The sequence below is a fragment of the Lissotriton vulgaris genome, chromosome 12 (genome assembly GCF_964263255.1).
Source record: "Lissotriton vulgaris chromosome 12, aLisVul1.2, whole genome shotgun sequence".
Lineage (NCBI taxonomy): Eukaryota > Metazoa > Chordata > Amphibia > Caudata > Salamandridae > Lissotriton > Lissotriton vulgaris.
Genome location: NC_141700.1, coordinates 337,550,661 through 337,574,837, shown reverse-complemented (window position 1 = coordinate 337,574,837; position 24,177 = coordinate 337,550,661).

Below are 24,177 nucleotides of genomic sequence, written 5' to 3'. Positions count from 1 at the left end.
AATTAATGAGGGCCTGACAGCTTTCCCATTTTTACAATTTTGCAATTACCATGACAGAATACCATGACGGAATAAAACAAAAATCTCCAAAAGTCTGAAGGCCAACTCCAGACTTATTCGTAAAATGTGAAGATTGGCGGAAGGAGCATCGAGTTCATAAAATATCTTCAGTCCAGTCCTGATAATGTCCATACTGGACGAAACGCATAGGCTGTTCTAAATTGGCTGTTCTAAGTGGTTACATTTTTTTGGACCAAAAAGCATTGATTCGGAAGTAATTCTGTGTTGGAATGTACATTTGATTGGACACTTTTTCTGTTGGAAAATATTCTGATTTTGAACAAATTGTCGAACAATAACATTTTGGACTACAGTATTGGACTGAAGATTTTTTATGAACTCGACGCTCCTTCCACCAATCTTTACATTTTATGGATCTCTGGTGGCCTGAAGGGTAGACCACGGGAAGAAGATCGCAAGAATTTATTACTTACATGGTATAATTGTTTTGTTGATTTTTTTTCCGATGCTTATTGAGTTACCCTTACCGTTGTCTTTTGTAGTTTTCCAGACATTCGCTTTTCCACTGATTGTTGACATGCAGTACAAAAAATCAAGTTAATCTTGGAAGACTAATGCGTCACAAGTCACAATAAAATCAAGGGCTATCTTCCAGAAATTATTCTCCAAGCTTTAAGCAAGAGATTGACTAGTATTTCCATGATATATGTTTCTGTGGAAATGGTGGATCTGCAGGGGCATAGCTCCAGGAGGGGTGATTGGGGTGTTACACCCCCCCCTAAAAAATATATTCTGTAGTACATAGTCGGGTGCAGGTGCTTTCAGTCTGCTAATGTGAAATTTCTGTCAGATTACACATGGGATTCTCACATGTCCCTACTGATCAAAACACACACTCTCTCTTCTTCTATGTTGAAGGCCTTAAAAAAAGTTGATTGATTTGAAAAGTATTGCTTTTTAAGCACCCCTAACAATCCCCACTCCTGTTTTTTTCCATTGACCCTTAAGCTCCCCTCACATTTTGCTTCTCATATAACTTGTTTTAAAAAGATGTTCCAACATGTTTTTAGGAAATCTGAAGCTCGCAACCGCCCAACCATAACGACTAGGCTACGCCCCTGTGGATCTGTTCATCACCCAACATATGCAAACGGCAATATGAAGTACCCTAGCGTCCTCAAATATACACACCTGTTTTATACCAATGCAATGAATAACCTACAGTTACCAATATAAAATGAATACATTTAACTTTCTTTTTCTTTCATTTTAACTTACAGGACATGATTGGTATTTCTAATGCTTCTGTGTGTTTTTTCTTTTTGTGTACTTTTTTATAAACATATTTTTATTATTTTCAAGGGTACAACATACCATCAGTACAAGGCAATTACATCGTCATTATTCTGGTTACATGCGATTGGAGATATTGCACATTGGTTTTTAAATGTCCAATACAACCATCTATGCAGGATAACTATAGGAGATAGGTACACATCTATGTAGACACATATCCTTCACATGATCGATGCATCCAGTGTAGCTCCCAGTATTTATACCTTTTGACGTACCCTGTACTGTGTGCAGACTGCGTGTCCGTAACATCCATGATGTAAAATGATACCAACTACATTCAAATATACCCCCGTTCCCACTCCCTCCAGTCCTATGCATGCCCATACTGTCTAGGCTATGGCCCTGACATGCATTGGGTGCTCTTGAGAAAACTGCATATTATAAATATTTGTCTTGTTTCATGTTGTGACGTCTGCGGAGCAAACTCCGCATTGCGCCTTCTATTCTGTGTGACTAGGGGTACTGTACTGGTCTATGTCCATAGCTTTAAGCGACTCCAACATGACATCCCATTCTAACACTATTGGGACTTTGCATAGGCCTCTGAGCTCCTCTCTGCGAATGGCAGCACTCTCAGTACTACCCCAGTGGATCATCTCAGTGTGCCAGGTGTGTTCTTTTTGGAGCCTTCTTCGACTTCCAGCACATTGTAACGGCACATATCGCTAAAAGGAGTGCCAGATCAACAAAACGGTATTGTACTTTATGCTAAGAGACGTGTATGTGCAGTCCTAAAATGCAGTTCTCTACAGTATTTTGTATCTCGCAATGTATAGCCATTTTGATAATTTGTCTGACTGCATCCCAGTACTCCCGCAAGTTTGGGCATGACAATAACATATGTACAAGGCCTACCCCTTCTGCCAGGCACCTAGGGCAGTGGTGCTGTATAAGTGGGAAAATGTTGTCTAGTTGATTGGGGTGAGATAAGCCCTGTGTAGTATCATGGTTTGGATAAATTTATATTTGGCATTCCTTGACACTTTTTTGGGGTGTTCCACAATAGTCGCCCATTCCTTGTCACCCAAATTTCTCCCCGTATCTTCTGCCCACGTTGTATGCAACAGAGTGAGGTCAGCCTCTGTGTTGGAGCCGATCCCTGTGTATAGCCACTTAATAAGGTGTCTAGTTCTTCCCATGTAATAGAGAATCTTGACCAGGTCGTGCATTGGGGGCCCAATTGGTTTTCACATATTGTATCAATGCAGCGTGCAATAAATGTAAATGCGCTGGTGCCCCCATTTCATGAACAAAAGTATCATGGTCCAGCAGCATCCCGCACCCAAATAGATCAGCCACCACTCTGATCCCTACTTCCAGCCACGGCCCTAGTCTACGCTTGGTGAATTGGCCATCCATCAGGGGGATTCCCAATAATAGAATGTTGCCAGCGTAAACCGGGGGTGCATATGTATATTGTAATGCTGCTTTCCAGCACTGGAGTGCGGTGTGCAGTAGTGGAGGGAATCAGTTTTGGATCTTGCTCGTAGGTAACAACAGGGTATGTAAGGTTCCTCGGTCTATATCTCTGTCCATGTATCCTATCTCCTGTAAATTACGCCCAGCGGTCCAATAGGACAGCCATTGTAATTGACAGGCATAATAGTACGCTCTTAGATCAGGAACACCCAGTCCTCCCCTACGTGTGCCAAGTTGTAGTTTCTTAAGGCTGATATGCCATCTCCCTGATCCCCATATGAGATCCGTTAGCAAGGTTTTCATGAGTTTGAATGTGGTATGTGGTATTATAATAGGCAGGTTAGTAAAATAATAAATCAAGCGCGGAGGAATCACCATCTTCGCTAAAGCCTCCCTACCCATGACTGACAGCGGCAGCGTAGTCCAGAAGGCGATACTAGATCTCAATGCTCGAAGTGCTCTCTGTGGGTTACCATCTAACATATCTGCAGGTGTCCCGTATACCTGAATTCCATGGTATTTAAAGGTATGTTGTGCAACCTGGAGCCTTGTATCACCAAACTCAATGTCAGTGCGTTCTGTGAAGAAAAATATATGGGACTTTGCTGCGTTGATGGCAAGGCCTAAGATCGACTCAAATCGGTAAAATATCTCAGAAAGCAGACCGAGGGGAAGTCGGAGATCATGGAGATACAAAATGATGTCATCTGCTTTAGCCAAAAAGAGGTGTGTTATATTTCCTATCTTTATGCCCATATCCAGTAAGTCCATTCGCACCTTTGGTGCCAACGGTTCGAGGGCCAGTATGAATATGAGAGGTGATAAGGGGCATCCCTGCCTTGTCCCTTTATATATCAGGTATTCTGCTGATATGTGACCTCCGGTACGTGGACGCGCTGTAGGAGCATCATACAATAGCCATAACCAGTCCACATAGCCTGCCAGTATCCCAAATTTCTCCAATGCCCGGAACATATAGTCACAATTTATCGAGTCAGACGCCTGACCTAGGTCCAAAGAGATACACCCTGCATGGTCATATTGACTAGGGCATCCATTAGGAGGTGGTGGAGTTTCCTGATATTCATTGACGTGCTGTTGGATGGCAGAAAACCAGTCTGATCTATATGGATCAGTTTAGACAGGGAAGGCAATAACTGGTTTGCTAACACCTTGCTGAGTATTTTGTACTCTGTGGGCAGTAATGACAATGGGCAATAGTTGGCCATATCTGTTGGGTCTCGTCCTACTTTAGGGAGCGATATCACCAATGCTTGTGCTGTAGTGAGAGGTAAAGAGCCCTCGGCTAGTGCTGTGTTAAATAATATCTCTTGCTGGGGTACTAGGTAATTAGCATACATAACATAAAATTTGACTGGTAGGCCATCCAGTCCGGGGGTTTTATCACGCGGGAGGCCCTTCATGGCGATCCTAATTTCAGACTGAGTGATAGGTCCTAGCATTTCCCCCTGGGCCTCTTTTGTAATCTGTGGATATGGGAGGGTGGAGAGGAAAGCATCTATATGGGTCTCCGCACAGCACTAGGGTGTACTATATATTCTGGTGTAGTAACAACAGAAGGCGGTATTAATATCCTCCTGAGTAATGGCCATATCACCTCCGAGGGTAGCTTCTTCAGTTATTATGACCGCAGGGGGGGCATCTCGAATTAGTCTGGCAAGGAATGTCCCAGACTTATCTGCTTTAGTATGCTGTAACTGTGAATATTTCTGGTAGTCTATGACCTAAAGAGTTTCAAGCAGTTCCGCATGGCTAATTGTAGCCTCCTGTAGCAAGGCACACTTGTCAGCCCCAGTAACCGCTTCCTGTTCCAACTTGCCCATTTTGTGTTTGATTTCTACAAGGGACTTATGGTCTTCTTGCAGGGCACCCACCGTCGCACTAATGGTACTTCCCCTGACAACCGAAAGGCGCCCCATTCAATCAATCTATTTGATGCAGTATTACTGTTCACAGCAAAATAATACTCAATAGTGCCCAACATAGTGGTTCGGAACACTGATTCCTTCAATAACTGCGGCCACAGGCACCATGTTGGGACCGGGGTGGGTATTCTACCTCATGCAAGTAATATCTCCAGGGTTGTGGTCGGAAACGGTCTTTGCCAAATAGGGAGCTGGGGCCACCTGCATTGCAATTCTTTCGGAACAATATAATCTATCTATTCTCGTGTGGAGCACATGGAGAGGGGAGTAAAAAGAATATTCTCTATGTGTAGGGTGTCGAACCCTCTATGCATCACACAATTCCCAGCCCATAGTTCATCTATTCAGTGACTCTGCTTGTTTAATTACACCTGCTCCGCGATAGTTGGGTGGGACCTGTCTAGTGTGACATCAATTACCGTATTGCAATCGCCTCCTAAAATCCATGGGTGCAGTACCCATCACGTCAGCGCAAGGTTCAATACTCCCCAGTACATATCTTGGTCAAAATTGGGTGCATAGATTGCCCAGAACTACATGCCGACCATCTAGAGTTCCTCGCACATGTATGTATAGCCCCTGCGTATCTATCCGTTGCTCTAGGGCTATAAATGGCACCCCCTGCCTGACCCATATTGTGACCCCTCTCGCAAAGCCAGAGTACGTAGTGCCAAAAAACTGCCCTCTCCATTTCTTACAGTGCTTTACTACTTCACTGTCCACCATGTGAGACTCCTGTAAGAACACTATCTGTGCTTTACGGTGTTGCAGCTTTACGTGTATCCTATGTTGTTTCTGCACAGAACCCATTCCCCGAATATTCCACATACACCATAGTGTACTTGTTAAGTGTTTGCATCGTAGTGCATCAAGTACCCTCCAAAAGCAGATGCCTCTGTTGTGTAGTCGAGCCTCACCATTCCATTATCTACAATAGGACTGTCCCCCCCCCTTAAACATCCCAATACTCGGTCCAGGCAAAAAACTATAGCGGGCCATACAGCCAAACCTAACATACAAAACCTAAATACAATAGATGCATTTGCCATGTGGGGGGCATCGACAGCCCTACGCATGTGGTATAACTACCTATTTCCAATGACTTGTAGGCTTCATTGGTTTTCTGGGCCGTAGTTGCGCACTACTACTCAGCCCTATCTTTGGTATACTTTAAGGAATATCACACTGAAACATAATACATTACAATCACAATGCGAGGCTCCCTTGCACTCAGCCAAAGAGCTCATCGACCATCTGCGGGTCACAGTGGGGAACAGGGCCACACTTCCTTCCGAGTCTGTGTCTCGCGTATCTTCATCCGGAGAGGATTTCCATTTGTCAGTGCAGTGTGTGTAAAGGTGGCTGCTACGAGGATCGCCTGCGACTGATTCCACTGCTTTTGTTGCAATGTGAGGTACTTCTTCATGGGTTTCCTGCGTGATCTTCTATGATTTCGAGGGCCAGATCCCCCTGTGCTGTTGAGGCTTTTGGCAGAGCCTTGAGAGTTAGACGCCGCAGTTGTAGACAGCTCCACCACCTCCAGCCAGTCGTCCACATCACCAGGACTCTCAAAAAATTTGTTTTTTAGACATGGAAGATTTTTGAAAGAGCCGGGAAAAGAAGTGCATGTTTTAAGTCCAGATCCCTCAGCGTCTTCTTGACCGCCATTAATAATGATTGTTGCCTCTGGACCATAACCGTGTAATCGGGGTATAGCAATTCTGGAAATTGATCTGGGGCAGTTCACAGGCCTTTTGCAATAGTGTGTCCCTATCTTGAAAGTTCTGTAGCTTGACTATGAGGGGGCGTGGGCGGCTCTCGGTTTTGGCCACCCTGTGGGTATTCTGTGCGCTTGTTCAATGTAATATTGCTCTGATAGTCCTTCAGATGTTACATGATCCCTGAAACATTGCTCCATGTAGCGCATTGCGTCACCTCCTTTACTCTTCTCCAGCAGGCCAATAACGCAGATATTATTCCTCCGAGCTCTCCTCTCTGCATCCTCCACTTGATCCAGCAGGGTGGCAACCTGCTCTTGTAGTTGTTTTATATTAGCCGTGTTCTGAGCCTATTGCAGGGTCAGCTATTTCAGCACCACAGTATTGTCTTTTACTTTGTCTGTGAGCTTTGCTTTTTTCTGCCCGGAGCAATGTAAGACTGGTTGTGAGGGTCCCAATTTGGTGCTGGATAGCCTTCCGGGAGTCGCGCACCTCCTGCAGGATCAGATCTAATTTGTCTGTAGGTTTGGCCACATTAGTGGGGGGTATACAGCTAGCCGTTAGTGTGGCATCAGTGTGCTCCAGGGTGTCTGTACTATGTTCGGGCCGCCGCTTGCCTCCTGTTGCTTCCCCCTGGGGTTCCCCATCATGAGGTTGGGCCGATATTCCACCAGAGTCAGTTTGCGCTCACGGCTGCCCCAGTCCATCACCAACACTGGCACACCTCAATATTCTGGAGACCGCAGCCGTCTACCTTTCTTCTGCTGAGCACCCTATGCTCTTCAGGGCCGACTTTCTCCACTCACTTATTGGCCGTGGTGTCACTTTTTTGTAGCGTTTCTTCTCAGAAACTCTGGAGATGGGCTTCCTTCACACCAGCCCAATGCAGTAGCACAACCACAAATCCTGGACAGCACAGTCCCATGATTCAGCTCCCACTCTCTCAGTATCCTGACATCCACCAACTTTGCTCTCTGCTTTCAGCCAATTCCTGGTAGGCACACCACAGGAAGACTGCCCTGCTATCAGTTATGACACACTGGCTAAGCCACCCTGTCTGTCCCCATTCGCCCTTACCATATACCGCCTCACTCCCTTTGTGCCTCCTTCCGGCGTGCCAGCCACCATGAGATGTTCCTTCGCAGTCGCCGCTATCCCCACTGGCGTGCCACAATGCGAGTGTTTGGTGTAGGCCTCACCACATCCCCAGGCCTCGCGTAGGTCTGTCCCTCCGGCCTGCCGTCCTTCCCCACTCCCGCGTGTTACCTCCGCCCACGGGCTTCCGATCACAGTCCCAGCTACCTGGCAGAACTCACCCACAGGGAGCCTGCCACCACACTTCCTGTCACTGTTTCCAGGGTAGGGCATTGCGTACCTCGGGCCGGGGCTCCGTCATGCTCGAGTACCGCTGCACAGCAACACCGCGCTCCCTGCAGCCAGGCCCCGAGGCAGATTCCTTCATGTTCACCAATGGTACACAGCCGGAAAGATGCTCTGAGTCTCTGCACCAAAGCAAGCAAGGTATTCACGTGCCAAGAGACCCAGATGGATCGCGCGCAGCAGGTAATTTACAGGATAATGCAGCCCATGTCCGGATCTCGTCTAAGAGACGACCGCCATGTTCGGCTGCTAGCCAAGGCCCCCCTCTTTCTTTTTGTGTACTTGTTGTAATTTCTTATTTTTCCCCAATTCCTAAGAATGTCACTCGCCATCCACGCACATGGGAGGACATTAGTAAGTGGTGGAATGACCTGTGGGCTCATAGAGAAGCCTTGACCACTGGTAGTGGTTCTCCGAGGCCCCTCCATCTCATGCCTTAGAAGGAGACGTTACTCTCCCTACGGCAAAAGGAAGGCTTCACAGGAATTGCAGGAGGACTGGAGACTCGTGAGTTGTATTAAAATGCTATGATTAATTGTTCTCTTTTGCAGTTAAAATTGAATTATTTTTATTTAAATGTTGATTTTTTTTAAATTTAAAATTAAGAAAATTTGCAACTTGATAGCTGTGAAATCACGTCTTAAAACTAACAAGAAGGCATCTTTGTACTTGTTTTTTAAGTTGTACTCCTACATTGCATAGGTGCAAATTTTTGCCATAATTCAGTGTTGCTATCTTTTACTACATACAGGCAACATCCAATAATCACTAATCTTACTTTCCGTGTGCAGAGCTCTTATGTCAAACCTCAGCTATGTTCATTATAATTAGATGACCATGCTCAATATAATAATGACTTTTTTCACTGTTCCTTACTGATCTGGGTTTCTGGCTCCCTAATGATTGTAAGCATAATCATGTGAATACATGTGATCTGATTGGCAGTGTTTTTTAAAATTTGTTTTTATTAAAAACAACTGCCCAATACCTAAGTTTTTGAAGAAAGCGCAACAACACACATGAAGATGTAATATACGTTTTGTAACTGTCACCTACACATTGGTGGACATTCATCTGTCAGTTCTTATGATAAGTGTGTGAAAATGTCTCTTATTGTGTGTGAGACAGGTACATCTCATATTATTTTAGAATTTTTTAAACAAGATATGTCCATGTGACAATTGTATGGTCACGAATCCGTGATCTTTGTAAGAATCTGTCAATCCTTCTAATACTTTCTTGGTCTAGGGATAAAGCCATCTTACATGTGACTTAGTAAATATTGTACACAATTTAAATAGTTACCACATATTAAGTTAAGTTAGAAACAACGTTCATGTTTTTACTTAGCCTACATTTGTTGGTAGCATTTCTATACATTGAGTTGTATCATTAGTTCTGAATGAACCTGGTCTTCACTGATACTCACAATCTGTGTTTATTAGTTTACTCCTTTTTGTGTTTTAAAACATTTGTCATCATTGAAAGCTGTACATTGAAATACCAAAACACTGCCTAACTATGATACCCTGTGCTTTATTTCTAACTGCCCTGCATTTTGTGAGACAGTGGGTATTGCAAAGTCAGTTTCTCAACATACCTGTAGAGGCATCTGGCAATGTATTTATCAAAGTATGGATGCACACATTCGATATATATCAGATTCAAGAAACATTTAATAAGAGGACTTTTTCCATATTTAGCATCAAGTATTATCTGAACGTTTAAGGTGTTCAGATTATTGCTTTGTTCCTGTTCTCTACAAATGTGATTAATTATAAACATCACACAGTACATTGATATTATCAATGTGTGTTTCTTTACCACATGTATATGTTTCAAAGAGGTAACAGGTATAGTAATTAATTTTCCAATTCTTGTGTCACTTACTTATATTGTGTATGTATATCTTGTTGCAAGGCCAAAATATTAGAGATTAAACTGGTGAAGTAATAAGCAACCCTTAAACAAATAGCGAGTCTATGTAATTCTTCACAGTAAATGCAGTTACATGATTCAATCAAAACACAGTTTGTATGGACTGAGATGTGGCCCAAACAATTTCCAGTGACTGAGATTTATTCAAGTATTCTATCCATCTGTGAGGATATGGGTGTACTATATGAGATGTCTTTGGGGCCTTATTGTAGAATACACTAACAAATACTGTCTTAGTTCCAGTCAGTCTTATTAACATAACCTTAGCTCACCCCTGGGTAGCTGTGATTGCGAGCGGTAAGGAATGGCAAAGGAACTTAGGGCCTGATTATGACTCGTGGTGGAGTGGCAGGATCTGCTGCACTGGCGGTCTGACCACTGCATTTTGAGTGTGGTGGTCCCTACTCCACAAGACTGCTGCAGTCAACAGGGATCTGCACCGCCAAGAATATTTGGAGATTCCTCATGACACTGTTTTCATGATGGTGAGGCCGCCATGAAAACTGTGGCAGTGAGGAAATAAAGGGAGCCCTGTATGGCCCCTTGAGGCTTAGGGCCATGGGGTACCTGCAGGGGGCACATGCAGTACCTCCCTCTGAGCATTCAACCTCTGTTCCAGCACAGCATAGACTTTACAGTCCATGCCATTCTGGAACGCACTATGGTAGTCCCACGGTGCTGCCTTTCTAAGGTTCTGCTATGATCCTTTGAAAGGCATTGCCAGGGACCAGCCACTGCAGGACCGCCTGCTCGGATTGCAACTTGTAAGCCACTGTGCAGTTTGATGGTGTGGGAGTGGCAGTATTTAAATAATAATTTATATAGATGTAGCAGAGTTTAAAATACAAAATACAAAAAACTGCTGTGTGTGACCTGTAAACAGTATAGCAGTAGACCTTCTAATTGTTTTATATTGGACAAAAAAGTGACCTCAAAAGTAATTTCACTTTTACCCCGAGCATATTCTGGCTTGGATTTCTACTGCCCTTTCATGATGGTGAGCCTGCAATGAAAAGGGTGAGAGAGAGAAAAACTGCCACTCCTGGGCCTGGGGGTGTAAGCAGGGGGGCACATGTTATGCCTCCCTACTATTGCACCCCCAGTTTCAGCATGCTGTTGAAGACTTGCTACACTGTGCAGGAACGTACAGTCCATGCTCTTATGGTGTCGGTCTGCATGTTAGTCTCTTTGATGAGCCTAACAAACCCCTGCCATCAGACCACCCCTGCACCACCCACCCAACCAGTGTTACACTTGTTATCCGGCGGGTAGGCACACCACGGTTTTGGCAGCCCTCCAGCGGATGCCGTGCTGCCACCAGCGCTAGGCGACCACAAAACGTGTGATAAGACCCTAAGTGTTCAACACAAAATAGGCTGCTCCCAGTATAGGGACAAGGATTACATTGTTAGTGTGGACATCCCACAAAAAGAGAAGGACTTGTTAAGGGTTCATATGCAGCTGTGCGCTAAACCACTTTAATTGTCTCTCTTGGTATAACTGAGGTATAATTGAGTCATGTATATTATAATTTATTCAGAAAATATGTTTTTCAGGCATCATGTGCATATGGAAGTATTGTATATAGCCCTGTTGTTTACCACGCTATGTTCTTTTTCAGTGGTTACATTTACCAATGCTTGTTGGATTACACTGGCTCTTGCTGGTTCATTCTGCCTTTCTTGAAAGTTCCCACGTGGAGCAACCGCCTAACGGTATCATCTACTCCACGTGAGACGCATGCAAATGATAGTGCCAAAACTATAAAAGAAACCGCTCGACTTGTGACGGTGCTTCGCTTTCCTGCACAGCGTCACCGCGAGCATCCCGACTCTGCCGAAGAAGACGTCTTGGTTCCAGTGCCTATTTTCCCTAAGCTTCGGTCCTCTTGTTTTCCTTGTTTCCCAACAACCCTCAGCCCATTAGAAAACCCTCACTTACCTGTTTTCAAGGCTCCCGGTTTCCCTCCAGGCAATCGACTGACTCCGCTTTCAATTCCGGTTTCTTCTATTTCAGGACATCCGGTTTTGCTGCAGTCGACGACGAGCTACAAAGAAAAGTAAGGATTATAAGTGTTTTAAAGGACTTGGAAACATTCAATGGTTCACTATTTTAGAGGATTGTGAACTCTTGGAACTAAGAATGTAATTGACTATTGGAGTTAGATTTTTGGACATTGAGAAGGCGATAATTGGCAAACAAACGTTGCAAGAACAATAGCTAATAACCTGTACACAAGCACTGTCAATACAAATGTAAAGACAATTCAACAAGAATTGAAAAGACAATTATTCAATAGAGAATTTGAGGAACAATTGAACACTGTTAATTGAAATAGATGTGTTTTATATAATATTCTTTTTGAATGAAGGATGAAACATTATTGAAGCCAGACTCAATATTTGTCTAAGTTTTCTTGTATTTTTCTCCTATGAGTATCTTTTACAGATCAGAACCCCATGTGAAGATTCCCACTTACAGCTATCAGGTATGACCTCTTGACTGGGTTATGAGTTTAATTTACTGACCTTAACTAAACCTATTACCCGGTTTATCTTTTCAGTTGTTTATGTGTACGAATATAACCTACTCTTCGCGAATGTGATAATATTGTCCTATGTTATTTAAGGTATAATGATCAAAGTCAAGGATCAGATTTACCTGAAAACTATAAAGTTTTTGCATGGGCCTCCCAAAAAATGGTATGTAAGAATATAATTGTGTGATTGTGATTACTCTGAAGAAAGAGTAAAGGTTCATTTCATTGTGTTAAAGTTATTACAAGTGAAGAAGACGCCGGCTGGCAGAACCTTCACAAGGCCCAGAGAACTTCAGTAAGAGAAACTCACATCTGGACCCACGAGATGAAAATCCAGTGTTTTGTCTTGTTTCTCCCTCCCCTTCCCTTTTCCCTTGGTGACAAGCTGGTTCGTCACGTGTTACCTTCCTTGTTGACTAGCTGGTTGACAGGGTAATTGGGACCTTACAACATCAAGAAGGAAACAACCGGAAGCTGTGTGTGATTGCGTAACAGGACTGGCCTCACACACCACCTGGTGTCATGCTTCATTATCTGCAGTCCTCACCCTTCAGAAACTCGGTTTGGTAGAGGGAGGGCATACACCTCACAACAGGGATGCACTTCTAAACTAAGTGGGGGCCCGTGAAGAGTGAGTGAGATTTAAAAACCATTATATTTACCAAATTAAATTTTAATATGACCGGCAGTTATGTGGTATTAAAAACAAGCAAACAGTATTATGGGGAATTTATAATCCCCTCACCGTGGTGAGTATGGTCAACATGTTACTGCCATTTGGCCCAGTTGGGTCCGTGGCATTCATCAGGAACTAAAAGAAAGGGGCTCCGTTTTTACCAACCTTGTGGTGAGAAGGTACCACTTTCTGGGGTGACCTGTGTCACACTCCACCGTAGAATGGCTCATGTTAAGCCTGAAAAACTAAATATATACAAAAGTACAATGAGAATCACCTGGGTCTCTTTATAAAGGTAATTCAACCACATGCACAATTCTTAAAGTGAGTGGCTATATGTGTGACACGTGACACTCATCTGTGCACACACTTGAGTATGAAAACAGTATTTGTGAGAGGTTTTATCTCACATGTCTTACCCTTGGAAAGGAGCCTACATGCCCCATGGGAGGAGGAGAGATGGTAGACCCCTGTAGTCAACCTCTAGAGGGGTAGGAAACAAAAACAATAAACATACAGTAGCACAAGTTAAAATGTCAGTTCCGATAGTCTTGTAGCATTAGGAGCCTGTAAATACTCCCATGCTAACACACCCATTCATTCATGAATGCCTGCAAACATTCTCCTACTGCCTCAAGGTGGGTCTCCCATGATTGCACCTGGATGTGGGCTCCTTTCCTCCCTAATGTTGACTGAATGTAAATGGAGCATGGTATTATAATGCTCTTAATTGGGCAGTGAGACGCTAAATTAGCACAGTGATTGAAAAAGTGCCTGCGAGGTAGTGGGATCCAGTTTCCCAAAATGCACCACTCAATGCCTGCTGTTGCACTGCCTGACCTTCTCGTACTGCTTTCCAAGTTGTCCCGGAGTCGGATGAGGGGATCCGGTTACTGGACGAGTGTAGATGTTTGGAATACAGGCAACTGCCTGGCCATGGGTGCATCCCCTATCCACCAGTAAGAAGGAGGATCACGGACTGGGCGTGTTCGTGACCATGTGTCTTGGGCTTAGCGAGGGTCAGGCATAGCCTGTGCCGCGCATCTACACAGGGGAAAATAGCCAATTGGGTGTGGAGGCGGGTCATCACGTGAGTGTTGTCCATCATCGCTTCATGCTGGGCTACCAGCCAATCAAGTGTGGAGGTGCGTCGTCCCGTGAGTGCTGTTCTGTCCCGGGAACCAGTGTGTGCCTTAAATACCGTTAGTACTCTATGTTATGTGGCAACGAAACTGGTGTGTTAAAAAGAACAACAGCACGAGATTGGGTTCGGTATTCCAAAATATTAAGTAGAGAAGGAATAAAGTTGTTCACATACATGAAAAAAGATGTAAATAACGGAATTTATGATGGATGTGTATACACATATTTTTTACGCAAGGATGTATACTAAGCAGGCTGGTCCATGAGTGCTTGCAGGGAAAGATCATAATGGAGTAGACATCCAGCTGATGTGATGTTAATCCGAAAAGTGGCGTCTTCTAGATTGATGTTATTACCACTATTGGATACATGGAGTAGTTGGAAAAAGGGAGGTGCCAGCCATCAAAGTGAGATACAGTGTGGGAAAAAGTATTGTGGATATTTTAACGTCCCATCTGTAACCATGAGATCTCATAGTTGAGACCCAATCCCATGATCGAAAGCGGTGGACCCACTGCTGTTGCCTGATTTGTAGGCGTTTGGTCAAATCTGTCTTCATTTTTTTCATTGCCTCTAGGACTACCCATTTCAAATTGTTGTTACAGTTAGCTCTAGTAGAATTAGCCTCAGGTAAAGCAGCAGGCCCAGACAAGATCCCGCTGGAACTATACAAAATCCTTGGTAAAATTATACTGCCACTTTTACTAGATTTATTTCTTGGGATTCAGTGGAATGGTATTACACCCGAATCCTGGAAAGACACAAACATTATTATCTTTCCCAAGAAAGGTAAACCCACCGACGCCCCATCATCATACCGCCCAATCTCACTTATAAACTCGGATTCCAAACTTTACGCAAAAATCATGGCCAACCGGCTCAGGGGGGTAGTGGCGAAGGGCACCACGGACCACACCCATAGAGCTATTTCATTATTCGATATCATGTCCGTGACGGGTGGCCAGATGTCAATGATCCTCATAGATGCCGAGAAGGCATTCGACCGAGTATCGTGGGAATTCATGTGGGCTATTTTAGAACATTATAATTTTGGGCCGAGATTTATTAAATCAATTAAAGCAATGTATATCGACACCAAGGCTAAACTGCAAATTATGGGATGCAAATCGAATACTATCAACATATCAAGAGGAACCAGGCAGGGCTGCCCATGCTCCTCAATCTTGCTCGCACTCTACATTAATCCTTTGATATTAAAGCTCTCAGACAATACCAGAATTAAACCAGTTGTGACAGGAATGTATGAAACCAAAGTTTTAGCGTACGCTGATGACGTCGCAATTCTAACACCTGACCCTGTTGAAGCCATTACAGAGATTAAGGCGGTCACGCAATTGTTTGGGTCTTATTCCGGATATTCCCTCAATAAAGGAAAAACAGTTATAATAGGCACTGATAACTTACACTGTATTGACACCAGGAGAACCAAAAAAGCCACATATTTAGGGGTTTCTATAACCTCTGAGGTTCAAAATATTACGAAAATCAACTCTGAACCCTTAATAAGTACAATCAAACAGGATTTAACTAGAGTAAACAGTCTTCACCTGTCTATCATAGGGAGAGGGAACTACGTTAAAATGAATGTTCTTCCCAAGGTACTGTATTTATTCCGGGCCATCCCTCTGTTAGTCGAAGATAATTTTATTAAAGCCCTTGATTCTCAGATTTCCAAATTTGTGTGGCAATATGGCAAGATAAAAAGATCTCTTAAATTTGTATCCTTACCAGAGAATAGAGGTGGGCTGGAAATCCCACATTTAATGCTGTACTTCTGGGCACTTTCTGGAGCAACTCACACCACTGATCATCTCCTCACCAAATGTAGATGAGCTGGGTATACCCTCAATCTATGAATTAGCCCTTGGTAAGAATGTCAAAGGACTCCTCCTGAGACAATTGGAACCCAGCTATTTAAAAAAAGTTAAATTTAAAGTTTTTATCAGTGCCTGGAAAATCTGGTCAAAAATAGCAAAATGTATGCAAATCCCTAAATTCTGCCGGCATACTCCACTTTGGCATTCATCATTGCTTCCTCAAAGTGTTAACGATATGATTTCTGCTAAATGGGAAAGGCAGGGAATTACTACTCTTTTTGATTTCTTAGGCAAAGATATAAATGCAAGCTTCACTAGCCTCCAAAATCAGTTCAATATACACGTGACTGACTATTTTAAATTCTTTCAAATAAAATCTATTCTTAACTCTAAAGAATCTAGTATTAGCTGGGATAGAATACTGCTTATCGAAAGTGTGATCAGGCCCTCCATCAGAATTGGTACAATTTATACCACCCTCCATGAAAAATTACCAGATGATACAGAACGCACCGAAATTCTATGGGCAGATAAACTTGGCAATCCAGATGTTGACATTGATAAGATCCTAGCGTTGACTTCACAACTGTTACTCTCTACTAACTTAAAAGCTCAACTCTACAAAACAATTTACAATCTGTACTACACACCAGTAAAACTGTATGCATGGGGGAAAAGACCAAATGATCATTGTCCTAGGTGCAATATCGGCCCAGCCACGCTACTGCATATGTTTTATGAGTGCGACAAGCTTGCATTATTTAAGAAAATGGTTTGGGAATTTTGGATGGAGGTCTTTGGGCGTTAGCTACCTGAGTACCCCACAATTTACATGCTTGGGCACGATAGCACGTTAAAACTAAACTCAAATGAGGAAGCTATTCTCTTTATTGGAACAGTCGTATATAGAATTATACTTGCCGCACGATGGAAAGATCCCAATCCACCCTGCCTCCAAATGTGGTTAGCCCGGTTCTTGGGTATCTACAATCATGAGAAAGCAATTTACCCTACTAGGGGTATGAAGGCTAAAAGGCGAGGCAACAAGATCTGGGCCCCTATTACAGCATGGAGCACCGCAATTTTGTCAAACTGAGTGTTTAAAACTCTATGAATTATAATCGCTTTATGGCTGATATCATTTGATTCCCTTTGTCTCTTTCTTCTTTCTTTTATTATTTTTTTCCTGCTCTTTCTATTTTCGTATCCCTAAAGTGTATAGCTTGCTTTTATATTCAGTGCTCTTCCATTCTTTTCTTTTCTCTTGCCTGTTGTATAGCATTATTATGTGTCTCTTGCATTGATTTTTTTTGTTTGCATTTTTGTATGTATTGGAGTTGTTTAGAAAAAAAAAAGGGAAAACAAAAAGGAAAAGGGGGGGTGCCAGCCATCAAAGTGAGATACAGTGTGGGAAAAAGTATTGTGGATATTTTAACGTCCCATCTGTAACCATGAGATCTCATCGTTGAGACCCAATCCGATGATCAAAGGCGGTGGACCCACTGCTGTTGCCTGATTTGTAGGCGTTTGGTCAAATCTGTCTTCATTTTTTTCATTGCCTCTAGGACCACCCATTTCAAATCGGTGTCCTTATGGTTTTGTTCTAGGAAATGCCGTGTCAGTTTTGTGTTGGTTTTCCTGCAACGGATGGTGATCCGATGTTCATTTATGCGGACCTTGATTTTCCTTGTGGTCATGCCCACTTACATGAGACCAAATGGGCAGGTGAGGAGGTACACCACATTCTCTGTGTTACAGTTACTGAAATGTTTGAGTTTCCATGAGTTATTTGTGCCTATATGCACATCTTTGGTAGTGATAGTGAGTGGGCAGGCAACACAGCCCCCACACAAATAGTGTCTTGTGGATGGATGATTCCAGAGCATTAGATGTTCTTCTCTCTCCTGATGTGGCGTTTTGCATGCACCAGCTCGTCCCATAGACACCTGTTTCTCCTGAACGCAAACAAGGGGGGTTCCCACTCTGTCTTTGCACTGTTCAGAATGTGCCAGTTCCTCCGTATGATGTTCTGAACGGAGTTGTATACTGGGGTGTATGTAGTCAGAAAAAAACAATTATGTTTGTTTTTTCTTTAGATGTATTTTCTAGCAGTGCATCCCGATTAATATTTCTGGCCCTCTTCTTTGCTTTCTTGACCATTTGCCTAGGATTGTGGTGGTTGTGTAACTTTTGCCCCAGTTGTTCTGCCTCTTCATTGTAGGTTTCTGTGTTTGAACAATTCCTGTGCACCCAAAGAAATTGTCCCTCAGGGAGATTCTGCTGTACAACCCATGGGTGATAGCTTTCGTAAAGAAGCAGGCTATTTTTGTGCATTGTTTTGTGGTGTACCTTGGTACTGATGCCTCTCGTTGTCATAGGGATTTCAAGATCTAAGAAGACAGCGTGGTCTTTGTCGATGAAGTGCGTGAATTTAAGGTGTTCATCCTTGCTGTTGACACATTGCACAAATGCTGTTGCTTCTTCTTCGTTTCCACTCCACACGATGAACACATCATCTATATAACTCTTCCAGGTCTTTATATGTGCTACATGTGGGTTGTTCTGATTGAAGATGTGATCCTCCTCAAACTGTTGAATGTAAAGGAATGCCATGATTTGAGCAAAAGTACTGCCCTTGGATGTGCCTTTGATTTGGTAGTATATCACATCCTCAAATTCAAAGTAGTTCTCTGTCAGTGCTACCTCGGCGCATTCCATGATGAAATGTTCGGGGTTAGTGAATTCACAATCCATATCAAGTAGAATCGTTCCCACGATGGCCAGCGTGCATCTCTGAGGGATGCTTGTGTACTGCCCCTCTATATCCATCGTGATAAAGAGGTCCTCAGTTGTGTTGATCTCCAGATCACGCAAGAGGCATTGAATGTCCTTTCTGTCCCTAAGGTAGGAGGGTGATTTATGCACAACAGGTCTTAGGAACCAATAGCAAAACTGCCATAAGGGTTCCAAGATAGAACCGATGCCTCACCCTATCGGCCTTCTGGGTGGGGGCACTTTTTCCTTATGGATTTTTGGGAATGTGTAGAACCTCGGGGTTCTTGGGAGTTCATTGATAAGGAATTCCGCCTCCTGTTGGTTATCCAATTGTTGTTGAGACCTTCGTCAATCATACATTTGATCTTGTTTATAAGACGGGTGGTGGGGTCACTGTGGTATATTTCGTAACTAATTGTATCAGAGAGCAGCTGATTGCATTCCTCTTAATACATCATCTGGTTCATCAGGACAATGGCTCCCACCTTGTCCGCTGGTTTTATGACCAGATCTGTATTGTTCTTGAGTCTCTTGAGTGCCGTGCATTCACCTGTTGTCAGGTTATGGAAGCCCTTTAGTTTCTGAAAGGCAATCTCCTGCACTTCCTTTAGAACCGCCTGTTCAAATGCTTGTATATGGCATGGGATGGTATGGGTCGGAGGTAAAAATGTAGATTTCTTTTTGAGGCCCATATTGGTATTGTTGTCCTGCTCATCTCGAGAATCCCTGAAAGGGTTTCTGTTTTATTTTCCTGAAGAACTGAGCTAGTTCTGTGTTCTGGGTGAATGGATTATTAGTTGGTGTTGGGACAAAGCCCAGGCCTATAGAGAGGACCCTCTCATCATCCTTCTTAGGTGTGTGGTCGCTGAGGTTTAGGATGTTTGCTACTCTCTGCTGGTTGGCGGGCAGTTCCCTTCCCCCTTGCTCAGTGCCACTACTGTGTTGGGTGTGTGGTCTTCCCATTTTATTCTTGTGTTCTGTCTATTTTTGTCTTCCTCTGCCCCCGCCCCTGCACCTGTGTAAAAAAGGCTGTGGTTCTTGAGGGAAGCCAAAACCTGGTGGATAGTATGGTTGCTGCCAGAATCCAAACTGGGGCATTGGTGGATGCATCATCTGTTGATGGTAGTTCTGCTGTTGTCTACCATTTTGGACCCCAGTACTCTCATCGCTGCTGCTGTCACACGCACTCCTCTCTTCTCCAGAACTGATTGTCCAATTCAGCGGGATTGATCTGAAGTGCTATTGTTTCTTGCCCATCTATGGTTGTGGTGGTTTCTTGTAATATTCATCAGTGATATATGGGTAGACTGGCTCCCGGCTACATTTCTGCCCATCCTTCTTTAATTTAGTGAGTTTCTATTGAGTTAAGTACTCTTTATACTCCATGTGGTTGTTATCAATTTCTTCAAGTTTCTTTTTGAACACAAAGATATGCACAGATGTTTTGAGCCGGCTCTCACTTTGCTGGATCTCTATCAGGAGAGCATCGGCATTGTCTGGCCATATTAATAATCAATACCAGCCCGTCTTTGGTGCATTTCTACACGATGCGTGACTAGTTAGTGCGAAACTCTTTGTTATTAAGGAACAATCTAGGCTCATTCATGACAATGTGACCACTTGGTGCGCTATTATTCGGCAGGTATACCATCATAAATGCCCCATGTAGGGCTGTGCAAATTTGTTCCTTCTTTTTAGTTGAAAGTCGTCTGAGTTTTTACTGTTTGTTCTACAACCGTCTCAGCTAATAGAGACGGTGATTCAAGTATTTCTGCAATTGTTTCATCATTGAACGTTAGTTCAGTTGCCATGTTTGGTGTAGGTGTGGGTAAGTCAGCCCAGCCTGATGTGGTAGGTTTTCATAATGGTATGAGTTTGGGTGCCACAGTGATCAGTACATAACCCACTATTGGTTAAGTGTGCCCCTATTATGTTCTCACAGCCATCAGCTGTACAAATCATGTAACCACACTATCCCAAGGAGAATCCTGGGGGAGGGAACTAGAGGCATAGGCGCTAGGAGCAGGCAGCATCCAATATCAAATGCTCAACAGAAAATGGGCCTCTCCCAGAATAGTGACCGAGGTGCTCAAGGATTAAACTGTGAGTGTGGACATCTCACAAAAAGTATAGGACTGGCCTCACACACCACCAGTGCTGCATCTTTGGCAGTCCTCGCCCTCTAGAAACTCGGTTTGGTAGAGGTCGGGTAAATACCTGACGACAGGGATGCACTTCTAAACTAAGTGGAGGCCTGTGACGAGTGAGTGAGATGTCAAAACTATTATAGTTACCAAATTAAATTTTATTGTGACCGGCAGCGATATGGTATTTAATAACAAGTGAACGGTATAATGGCGAATGTATAGTCCCCTTACTAAGTAATGTAGTAGTGTGGCTCACTGGTTAGAGGCGGCAGACCCGAGAGCAGAGGACGGCCCGGGACCAGGGTTCGATTCCCGGCGCGGCAGGTTTCTGGACCAGGGTCAGCGGACTCGATAATTCTCTCACCTCGGTGCCCACTCTGATCAGCGATCACACTCGGCAACTCTGGGCATTAGCTTGCCTCATCTTCACTAACGGCCCCACCAGACCGCCGGGGATGCCTGGTCTCACCCTGGAGATACCCATTAAGGGACCATCTCTCAGGGAAGCCAGGAAGGGTTTCGCAGCGGTCGAAGCGCCTTGGGACCCTCCGGGTAAGTAGTGCGCTATATAAATGCCTATACATTTACATTTACATTTACATTTACTGTGGTGAGTATGGTCAATCTGTTTCTGCTGTTTGGCCCAGTTTGGTCCATGGCATTCATAAGGACCTTAAACAAGGGGGCTCCGTTCTTACCAACCCAACAGAGTCTCCAGCAGCAGTTACAACAGGCCCTCCTGAAGGTGGAGGATCTGGAGAAAATATCCCGGAGGGAGAGCATGCGGGACCTGGACGAGGGCACTGACAGTGTTGGAGGCGTATGTGGTGAGTCTTTCCTCGGAGCTCCAGGCGCCTCGTCAGCTGAAACTCAAAATAGATCGGGACCATCGAGTAGGGACATAGAAAACTGGGGAGCAGAGACGGACTTGGGACGTTCTGGTAAAAATGCACTCATTTAAAGTTAAACAAGCTATTCTAAATGCCGGAAGGAAGTAGGAGGACATCTCCTTTCAAGGATAGAAGTGCACGCTCTTCCAGGACTTGGCAACTTCCACTCTAGCTTGTAGGCAGTTGCCCTGGCCTATCACCACCAAACTCAGAGAGGACAATCTTCGATACCGCTGGACATTTCCTTTTGGTTTCGCGTTCGACTACAAGAATATGTCCCATCATGTTATAGATCTGAGTGAAGGTCTGCGTATTCTGGGCTTACCAGCACCAGAGGCAGAAACCAATGTGGGTCTCTCAAATGACACAGGACGACCCCAGAGAGAGACCAGGTCCTGGCAAACAATCATGAAAAACAAGCACAGTCCTGCCTGATATGAACGCTTTCCGGAAGGTGTTGAAAGCAGCCCCTAAGTGAATCAAGACTTCCCTTTCACAGGGCCATACCAGTGTGCCACTAATCGCCGAGTCCCTGAAGCAACAGTTTGATAATGGCTCCACACCTACCTCCTGGGGGCTAACACCCATTGGTCTCAGACATTACTGGTTTTCTCCTTTCTTTCATGTCTTTTGTGTCCTTTTCATATGGCAAGTGGGGGGTGCGGGCCTTGTCCGTATTGCCCCGAATTTCCTTATTCTTCTTCTGGAAGAACCCAGCTGAGGGCCTGTTGGCCGCTCGTCGAAAGTTTTCTAGGGGTTGTTTGCCAGGGGATGAGTTCCTGGTGGTGGTGACTGGGCTTCTTTCGTCTACAGCATTTTTAAAAGCAGGCGCCTTGTGCCGGGGCTCTTTTTTCTTGGTGCGGGGCTACTGGGGAGGAGAGATACAACTTGCGGAGAAAGGCTTGGGTGGTGGAATCATCGAGAGGGGGGGGGTTTGCGCAATCTGTCCCATGGTTACTATAGCGTCCTGGAACGTTAAGGGCATGAACTCATTCCAAAAGTTAAGAAAAAGTCTGGAAATACTTCAATGATCGTCAGTTTGAGGTGGTGGCTCTACAAGAGACGCACCTTAAAAAGTCTGAGGAAACGCGACTGCACCACAAATCATATCCCTTAATTTACAAATTGTCGGCAAACACAAAGGAGTGGCTTTGCTCTTTAGGTCCACTTCCAAATTCCAGCCCGAGGTGGTAAAGACCGACCAGGAAGGGAGAGTCATAATGGTGAAGGGGAAACTGCAGGTTACTCTTTGCACATTTATTTCCCTTTATGCAACCAACTCGGGACAGATGGCGTTCCTATCCAAACCACTAGATTTAATTGGAGGCTTCTCTGAGGGCCCAGTGATCCTCATGGGAGACTTTAACCTGACATGGCATGAGTCTCTATACAGCTCCAACTCCCAAAGGGCTTCCCTCAATTGCTTTCCCAAAGGGTTTAAACAGAAAATACACATGCTGGGACTCTGCGACGCTTGGCGGTCACTGCACCCTACCACCAAAGATTACACATATTTCTCCCATGCCCATCACTCCTATTCCAGGATTGACTACATTTTCATTAGTCAGGCACTCATGGGCCTCCTGCAGGCGGCCCAGATCTTGCTCATAACAGTATCAGATTATAGTCTAATTTCCATCAGCCTAGCATGGGGGGGGAATAAGTTGGGCAGTTCTAGGTGGTACTTTCCGGTGTCCATCACCCGAGATAAGACCCTACACGATGAATTAAGGACATCTATCACCAAATATTTTACTCTTAACACTCTTGAGACCACTACTCCACAGAACAACTGGGACGCTTTCAATGCGGTACTGAGGGGTAAATGCATCCAGGTTAATGCCGTCTTGAATAAGCGAAGGGCGAACGAACGCTTATCGCTTAAAGAGGAATTCGAGATTGTAGATAAAACACATAAGGAAACTCCCACTCGAGTGCTACAGCGACAGCTTATTGCGTTAAGGGGTAAACTACGCGTCATCTACAATAATAGAGCAGAATACACAATGCTGAAATTACGAAACACATCATATTCTCAGTGGGATAAAGTGGGGCCTCACTTAGCTTGACAGCTGTGGGTGAAAAGGGAGCAAGGATTTATCGGGGGTATCTTAGATGAGGCTGTTCATCGCACTCACGCGGATGACATTAAAGACAACATCTTGGCAAGTTTAATGGAGAACTCTATTGCGGTGTTCCCCCAAAAACACACCTACAACAGCAATACCTGGATTCCGTGGATCTTCCTCACATCTCCGTGGAACTCGCAGAGCCTCTGGATGCTCCCTTTACAGCTGAAGAGTTTGGTCGGGCCATTGCTAAACTCAAATTACATGAGGCTCCAGGGCATGATGGCCTTACGGCACAATTTTATAAATGCTTTGCTTCCAA